Raw genomic sequence first — 10,000 nt, forward strand, 5'->3', positions numbered from 1 at the left:
TTTAATAAATGTAGTATTGGTTGTATTTCATATATCATTTGTTTGTATTTTCTTGGTTTGTAGTTTTTTATTGCTTGTATGGATGCTTGTGAGTCTGTTAAGATTACTGTTTTCTGTAATTTGTTGTTTATGTATTTTAATGCTTGCTTTATTGCAAATAACTGTTTTGTAGTTTCCATATTGTTGTAATACTTTTGTTTTGTATGTAAATGGCTGCTGTTGTTGAAATTGGTTAATTTATTTTTTATCCATCTGTGTATAGTTTTGGGGAATTTTGGTATGTTGTATTCTCTATATAGTGAAAATGTATCATTTGGTGTGGTGTGTTCTTATTCATGGTTTCCATCAAGTTTAATTGTATATTTTTTAGGATGTCAGACCATGGAGGGATTGAGGAAATATTAGGGACTGCGTCCAGTTTTAGGTTTATTTTCCTTTTCCTTCAAGTTTCTGTAACTATCAAGAAGTGTCTTTTTGTCTTTGTTCGGATTGAATTTTTATTTTATTTTATTTTTTATGGATAGTTGTTTTAAGTGTAAGTGGTTCTCTTTTTCTAGATTTTAAATCAAGTGGATGCATTCTAATTCTTTTATTCTATTGGTTATTGGCATTTGATTTGGTAATGTTTGTAGAGCTATTACTGATGTTGATCTGAAGGATCCTGTGGTATTTCTTAGTGCATTGTTTTGAATTTGTTCAATTTCTTTCAGTTCAGTTTTATTTGTTCTATTATATATTGTTACTTTATATTCTATGACCGGTTTTATATATACATTAAAGAATTTTGACAAAGTCTCTCTATTTGCTCCCGAACTTAGAGTTGTTATTTTTTCATTATATTTATTCTATTCATTGATTTTGTTTTAACGTATTCGATGTTTTTTTTCCATGTTAGTTTGGGGGCATCAAATATCATTCCTAATATCATATGGTTATCTGTGTATTCAATCTCTTCGTTGATTACTTTTATTCTTGTGTTTTCTATTCTAATTTTATGTTTGTGAAGCACATTATTCTGCTTTTTATTGGATTTATTTTAAGGGGACCTTCTGGGGATTTTTCGGCGATTTTCGCCCTCTTGCCGAAATTGACTTTAATGCATTTACAAGGAGTTTCTAGGCCCCGGTTCTCCCCTGAAAATTTCAAGACCCGACCGTTATTTTTTAGGTGGTAACAGCGATTTTCGATGTCGACTGAAATATTTTTTTGATGTTACCTTAGAAAATTGGCAATTGTGACGCAATGATTAGAGAGAATAAAAAAAATCAAATTTCACATAAGATGAGACCTTTTTTACGGAATAATAAAAAAAAATCCGGCAAGCGTCCAAAAAACGACAATGAAGAAATTTTCCATACAAATAACTAAACATGTTATTTATACGGTGTATTTTCTTTATGTTTTCATCATACCCAGTTTGATCTATGAGCAAAATATTTCGAAAATGCAAACTCATCTTTGGTTAAAATCTCGTTAAAATGTGTTCATAACTTTTAGAAATATTAAAACACTAAACAAAAAAACAAAAACAAATAAACAATCAAAAACAATGAAATAAACGGAAGTAACAATATAAATAAACAAAAGTTCATGGGGTACACGAAAATGATCTATATGTGCTCATATACCTTATATACATACTTTCACATTGCCATGTAATTGTTTTTCGTCTTTCCACGGGGTCTGGGAGTGAAATATGGCTACGTGACCCCGTAGAGCTATTCCACAGATTTAAAAAGACGATTTTCATGGTACAGGACGGCCCGGCAGCGCGGGGAAAAGTATGCGTTTGGTACCCGTCCGACTGGAGAAAAGTTATTCTTTCGACAAATATTATACGTTGTAAAACCCCATTAGAGCATCAATAATAGGTAATTGATAGATAATTATATCAAATACAAGTATTCTGTACATGATTTGTCATGTAAAATGTAAACATAATAAAAAGGAATAAGATCGCGATTATTAGGTCCGTCACATTTTTACGCATAGCATACGTATTTTCGGTCCGATTTTAAAGTATTATGGCTTATTTTGTAACTGAATAATAGTTCTATTACATACTGCCATAAGGATTTGCAATATTTTCATTTGGTTCTTATAAAAGTGACATATGTTTTCAAAATCTCCTATTAGGGTGTTAAAATAGTCACTTTCGGAAAATATTCACCAAGAAAAAGGTAAGGGCAACTTCTCAAAAATGGCTTCTGCATATAATAGTAGAAAGGTAGTTTTATTCAAACATGAAATCAGGATGGCTGGGATTTTTTATAAATTTTTAAAAATGGTCAATTAGGCCTATATACCCCCAGATCACTGCCACCACTCCCCATTATACGTAAGATTTTCAGAAACCGTTACGTGCTGGCAATGTCCGCAAGACTTGGGAATGCAGGTAGATGATAAGAGGATTATGTTGTAGGAAGACTAATCTTATAACTTGTTTTGTTGATATCGAGATAGCCTTGGAAAGATGAAGAAACGTAAAATACCGATATCTCGGAACTCCACCTTTAGGGGTGGGTGAAAGGATTCCGGGCACACCATATGTCCAAAATTAACATATTATGGCTCATTTTGTAGAAAAATAAAATATCTGCAACTTGTTCGAGAGCGTTTTCGCAATTTTTGCCTGTACTTCTTGTAAAAGTGGTCAACGTAAGAATTTTTTTTACCTTTTTCTTGAAGTCCCCTACTTAAAAAAAATCAAAAAAAAAAAAAAAAAAAAAAAATGGTCGAAATCGTAAAAACGCTCTCGAGCAAGTTGTAGTTATAAGGTAGTTCTGTGCAAAAATCAAATAAAATTGAATGTCTTGCCGTTTCTGAAGTCGGAATCCTTTTACCCAGGTGCTGCATTTTCAACGGCGACTTTCGCATTTTTTTTATCTCGTTTTTTTTAACAATAATTCAAAAACTGTTCGGGCGATTTCGAAAAAATATCGACCACAGGCAATGGGAAGGGGCCTAAATAAAAGGGTGTGAGTTTCAACAAAATTGGCAAGAAAAATCGAAAAAAAAGCAGACGGTCCCCTTAAGGCACCATTTTTCTGACCATTCTTTTATTTTGTTTAGACTTTGTTCTAGATTACCCATTGCTTCTGCTAGGTTCTCATTTGATGTTATGAGAGTTATGTCATCAGCATAAATAACTTTTTCAGTTTCTTTTGGTAATTTTCTATCCGAAATTACTATGTTAAATATGGTGGGGCTCAGAGATCCTTGTGGGGCTCCATTTAACATTTTCCAACAACTGATTCTTTTTTTTTCGCCAATTTGAATTTGGAAAGTTCTATTACACAGGAAGTTGTTTATCCATCTTATTACTTTACCTCCTAGGCCTATGTTTTTTTGCTATAATTAAAATAGTGTCATGATAAACCGAGTCAAAGGCTTTTTCTATGTCAAGACGTGTTACTAGAGTATATTTTTGTTCTTTAATTGCTTGTCTGATTTTTATTTCAATTAAATGTCTTTTGTGTTACGGTTAGGTCTAAAGCCTATTAGGCCTTCGTCTAGTTTATTTTTTTCTAGCCACCAGTTTATTCTTCGTGTAATAATATTTTCAAAAAGTTTGCCAATGCTTGGTGTTCTGCTAATAAATCTATATGAGTTGGCTTTAGTTGGGTCTTTTCCTGGTTTGTATATTGGGTTAACTATTGCTGTTTTCATTCCTTGTGGATAATCACCTAGTTCCCAATATTATTAAAGTTTTTAAAAATTATTTCTATTTTTTTGAGGGGCGGGGTAATTTTTTTTGAGTGTAAAATTCGTATATTATGTAATCTAACCCATATGCCTTCCCATTATTTTGTGTTTTTTATAGCATATGCTAATTCTTTTATTGTTGTGCCTTTGTCATCTTCATTATTCCTGTTTATTTTGTTTTCTATTCTCGTTAATGGTTTGTCTGTTTGCTTACTTGTTATGTTTCCATATTCTTCTCTAAAAAATTCCAGTTTTATACATTTGGATCGCTGGGAATTTAATATTTATCAGAGGGTAGTTCCTTCTTTTATTATTTTACTTTAAAAAAATCAAAAAAAATTTTGGAAGGGTTTTTAAAATTTATAGAAACGCAAAATTTTCCCCCATGATGTTCTTTTTCCATTTCAATGATATGTTTTGCTTCTGTTGCCATTTTTTATTTCATAATTAAGTCTATTGTCAGTGCTTATTTTTTTCTCCATTTATTGTATGCTCTGTTTCTTTTTTTATTACTTCATTACATTGTTATTCCACCATGGTTTGTTGGGTCTATTATTTATTGTCTTATGATCAAAATTGAAAAGTTTCTCTCCTGTATTTTATATTAATTCTTACAATATTTTTAACGTTTCTATATCTATATTTGTTTTGTTTAGCTCTGAGGTATATCTCAACCATCCTTCTGTGAAATTCCATTTCTTTCTAAGTTTGTTGAATATGTTTGGTAATTATCTTTCATAACTATTGGAAGGTGGTCGCTTGCTAGGTGTGGACCTGTCTTAGTTTCTATATGATCAATCGTTGGTGATCCCAAAACCAGATCTAATGTGGATTCTTTATTTGTTACTGGATCTATTCTGCTTATTTGTCCTTTCGGCGTTAGAAGTAGAATATTGATTTGATTTATAAATTGACCAGGTTTTTTTCTGTTATGTTTATTTTTGTTTTTTAACTTATTGTTATTTGGGTTCCAATTGGGGTGATGTGCATTAAAGTCACCTGTTATTAATTTTGGGTCTTGTAACTGATCATAGTAATAATGGAATTATTCTTGTTATTACAAGGATTATACAATATTATTATATTTAACAATTTTTTTTTTTTTGTATGGAACTTTGACACGTAGGTGTCAACATAGGATGGAAATCCTATCTTTTAAATTTAGTTTCCTAAATTGTACGTATTTTCTAATTCCTAGAATTAGCCCTCCACCAATATTATTTTTGTCTGTCTTTCCTAATTATATCATAATTATTTATCTCATCTTATCTTTTAACCAGGTTTTGCATAAAGCGATTACACCTGGATTGTCTTTATAGATTAAATAATCTAATTCTGTTTCTTTCCTATGGTTTTAAAATTTACAGAAAAGCAAATTTTCCCCATGATTTTCTTTTTTCCATTTTAATGTTTTGCTTCCGTTGCCAGTTTTTTTCATAGTTAAGTCTATTCTCAGTGCTTGGTCTTTTTCTCCATTTGTTTTACACTTTGTTTCTTTTTTTATTACTTCCTAACATTTGTTTTTCCACCATGGTTTGTTGGGTTTATTATTCAATGTTTTATGATCAAAGTTGAAAAGATTCTCTCCTGTATTTTTTATCAGTTCTAACAAAATTATTAACGTTTCTATATCTATATTTATTTTGTTTAGCTCTGATGTATATCTCAACCATCCTTCTTCTGTGACTTTCCATTTTCTTTCTAAGTTTGTTGAATATGTTTCGTAATTATCTTCTTTTATAATTATTGGAAGGTGGTCGCTAGCTAGGTGTGGGCCTGTTATAATTTCTAAATGATCAATCGCTGGTGATCCCAAAACCAGATCTAATGTAGATTCTTTATTTGTTACTGGATCTATTCTGCTTATTTGTCCTTTCGGCGTTAGAAGTAGAATATTGTTTTGATATATAAATTGACCAGGTTTTTTCCTGTTATGTTACTTAATGTTATTTGGGTTCCAATTGGGGTGATGTGCATTAAAGTCACCTGTTATTAATTTTGGGTCTTGTAATTGATCATAGTAATATTGGAATTATTCTTCTGTTATATTATTACAAGGATTATACAATATTATTATATTTAATTTTTTTTCTTTGTATTGAACTTTGACACCTATCACTTAAAGTTAGTTTCCTAAATTGTACGTCTTTTCTAATTCCTAGAATTAGCTCTCCACCAATTTGATTTTTTCTGCTTTTCCTAATTATATCATAATTATTTATCTTAAAACTGTCTTTTTATTTTAACCAGGTTTCGCATAAAGCGTTTACACCTGGATTGTCTTTATAGATAAAATAATCTAATTCTGTTTCTTTCCTATGGATAGAATGAGCATTCCACAGAATTATATTATTCATTTATTAAATTTGTTATTTGTTTCAGAATTGGGGTTTAATTTTTTGCTGTTTCAATTATTATTTCTAAAACAGATTTCTTTGAATTTATATTGCTTATCAAATTTGTTATTGCCTTCATTATATTTTTTTGTGGTAGTCACCCAGTTTGAATTTACCTTTTCTTCTTTTCTGTTTTTCCCCTTTTGTTCTTTGGTGCAGAAGTTGGGTACAGGTGATGGGTGATGGTGTATTTGGGTTACAGGTGTAGGTAGTGGGTTTGGATGATGGGAGTGAGTTACAGGTGTAGGTAATGTCCATGTTATTGGTGACTGTTCTGAATTTGTATTTTTTTGTTTGTTCGTGTGATTGGTGATTTTGCAGGTTCTGTTTTGTTTTGCTGTTTATTTGTTTCTGGTGTAGTAAGGCAGCTTTCTCCGAAGCCTAGGGGACTCGTCGCCATAGTTCGCGCTCCGTTAAGACGCTACGCCTAACTCCCTCAAGGAGCCGAGGAACGAGCGCAATCCACCAACTCGCCACGACCAACGACCGTCTTGAAGGCAGTCTTCGCTTCCCGCCATAATTTGCATATTGTATTTCTTATTTTTTTCATATAAATGTTTTTTTCAAGATGCATAAGATTAATCCTGAAAATGAAACAAAGAAAATCAAAGCATTCTTAAACAGAAGGAACAATACAAATCCAAAACGAATTGACTTCGGAGCAACTGCTGAGCTCTTAAGACAGTTGGCTATTTCCATATGGGGTTACTGTTCCTCGCTAGCCTCTTCCATCTTGCTCTGTCCATTGCATCTTCCCTTCCGAGTTCCTTCTCTTCCAGATCTTTCAGCCTGTCCCTCCAACTTAACTTGGGGCTATCTCTTCTTCTTCGTCCATTTCCATAACGGTTTCCAATATAGTCTTCTTCACTTCTGATGTCATGCCCATACCAGATAATCCTTCTTTCTTGCATCTTTGCACTCACTTCTGTAACCTTGAGTGTGCCTCTGATGTAGTCATTCCTGATCATATCCTTCCTCGTGACACCACACATCCACCTTAACATCCTCATCTCTGCTACATTCACCTTCTTTTCATGCACCCTCTTAATTGGCCATGTCTCGCTTCCATAAAGGATAGCAGGTCTCACAGCTGTTTTATAACCCTTGAGTCTTGCGCTGATCTTCTTGTCGCAGAGTACTCCTGAAAATCTTCTCCATGCCTGCCACCCTGACTGAATGCGTTGATTTACTTCTACATCCAGTTCACCATCCTCTGTCACATGTGAGCCTAGATATTTAAAAGCTGGTACCGTCTTAATGATCTCGTCATCCATTTCCACCTCACTTTCTTCCTCAAAATCATTAAATGAGAGGTACTCAGACTTTGTTCTGCTTATCTTCAAGCCTCGGTCCTCCAAAGCCCTCTTCCATTGCGATAGTTTGTCTCTCAATGATTCTTTGGTATTACACACCAAGACAATGTCATCTGCAAATAACATTGTCCAGGGTGCCTCCTCTCGAATTCCTTCGCTTAGAACGTCCATTATAAGGTCGAATATATACGGACTGAGAGTAGACCCTTGGTGGAGTCCTAATTTGATGTAAAATTCATCCGTTAACCGACGCAGCTACTAACCTTTGATATTACATCCCTATACATATCTTGAACCAATCTTGTCTTTTTTGGCCATTATTTTATAATTGATGCTCTGTCTTTTTCGTGTTTTTGTGTGTTTTCTCATATTGAATAAAACCATTTGTTTGCTTAAATTCTGTTTCCTAACACCAAAATATATATAAATTATTTTAAAATACATTTTGACGCTACCATCGCTACCATCTAACTACTAATAACTAATTGCTCGGCATAAAATTAAACAAGAACGGAAGATTTAAAGCCAACCCTTACATTGGTGTTAATCTTAATTTCACTGGGTTTCTTTCTGTGTTTTGTATTGTTTGTCTTCGAGGTGTTCTCTCTTCTGGTGTTACATCTTGTGTTAAGGTTATTGCTCTGTGGTGTATTCTGGTTCTGGTTTTGGTTTGTGTTTCTGGGATATGGATTGCTCTGTGGTGAATGTTTTCCTTTTGTTATTTTTGTGTTGTCTGGTTGTGACTCTTTGTCTTTGTTGTTATGATTTATATTTTGTTCTGATTCTGGTTTTAGTTGTAGTTCTTTCTTTATGTCTGGGTTATTTGGTGTGAAGTTGTGTTTGTTAATTTCTTGTGCTTTTTTATGTATGTCACATGTATTGTTATTTGACACGTGTTTTCCTTCACAAAAGAAACCGTATGGATAATTTGTACAAGTTTTAAATTCATGGTTAGTGCTGCTACATCTATTGCATCTTTTTTTATTTTTACGGGTTAAGATCCCGTGGCCATATCTCGGGCAGTTGTAGCATTTAGAAATTGGGAAGGTATATTGTTGCATTATGTACGATATGCGTCCACTTACGACCCTTTCGGGTAGTGGTCCTTTGAATGTTATTCTTAGTGATTTTGTTGGTATCCATTTTCAGTTTGGTTTTTATCTGGGTTGACTTTGTTAATTCTTATTACTTCTTGGATGTGGGAAATTTCATCTAGGGTTCTTATCTTTTCTTTTGTTGTTTTGATATCAAGTTCTTGTTCTGCTGGATAGATGGTTGCATATGTGCAATTTGTATTAAAACTGGATGTTGGCTGCTTACAAGTAATTTCCCATGGTCGAAGTTTTTTTTATTTATGCTAGTACTCTTTATCTTTTTACGTATTCTATTTCGAATCTGTTGCCTTCCCAATCCCTAGGACACTGAGTGTGTCTTCAATTATGTATTTGCGAAATTCAGACTTGTTAATTGCATAGGTTAATTTTATTAGGTAATTAAAATTTGAGATTATTGATTCTCCTGACAGTTGAATAAGTATTGCATTTCTGTTCATGCTTACTTGAGTACTGGGTTCGATATTGTTATTTCTTACTGGTTGAAAATCTTCGGCTTCTTCGTTCCGGTGTTGCTTGGAAGGTGGGTTTGTTACGGTATACCTCTCACTGTTTTTACGTCTTCTGTTATTTAGTGTTTTATAGTCCATTTATTGGGCTATTGCAGGACTTTTTCCTGGGTCCTGAATGTTTTTAGCGTTCATATGTTCACTAAATATTTTCTATCGTTTACGTTTACCGGGATAGATGTTTCCTGTACAGCGGTTCAAACGGAAGTGTGTATGTGTGCATATTGTGTAGATGTGATATGTGACCCCTTAGAAAACACGTAATGTGCAGAGACAGTGTGATGCCAGCTGTATATCATATAAATAATATGTATAAATCAATCACCAATGATATACCTATGTTACATGCGCATTTATCATTCCATTTCATGTCTGTATTATTAGCATACGTTTTAGTCAGATGCATTGCCATAGTATTGTATAAAGTTGGTCTGGCAACCTTGCTAAGAGAGACGACCGGACTGATGACTTGCACGCTGACCCTCTATTCTCTGTTTTTGAAGCCTAAACCAGGCCTATCGGGAACAGCATTTATATTTTTCTCAAACGTTTTGGGTGTAGAGTTCGTCACCCTCTATCAACGATTAGCTGCAACAATAACACAACATAAAACTATGAAGGTTTAAAAATATCATATTGTAAGAGGTCTATCAGACAAACCTTAAACAATATCTTTGTGAAAAGAGAACCAGTACAACTTGCCTCCAAAGATAGAATTTATATAAACCTTCCATACATAGGCCATACAAAATCTATTGTGACGTCATCTCGTCCTGCTCGCCCATCTTCGCAGGAGGGCGAGTTGGATGAGCTAGACTACTTGTCCGGGACGAGATAGTGGAGGTTCCGAACGGCCAAAACATCTCGTCCAGCTAGTCTGGACGAGATAGACAAGCAGTTCCGAACGCAGCATGTGGCTGAGATATGTCGACGACGTCTTTGCTATGAAGGTTTAAAAATATCAT

General features: G+C 33.6%; 1 pseudogene; it reads right to left on the bottom strand.

Moving 5' to 3' along the window:
- Window positions 1-6,790: 6,790 nt before the first annotated feature.
- LOC138862120 (uncharacterized) lies at window positions 6,791-8,557 on the bottom strand (annotated as a pseudogene).
- Window positions 8,558-10,000: the final 1,443 nt, after the last annotated feature.

The sequence above is a fragment of the Penaeus vannamei genome, chromosome 7, assembly GCF_042767895.1.
Source record: "Penaeus vannamei isolate JL-2024 chromosome 7, ASM4276789v1, whole genome shotgun sequence".
Lineage (NCBI taxonomy): Eukaryota > Metazoa > Arthropoda > Malacostraca > Decapoda > Penaeidae > Penaeus > Penaeus vannamei.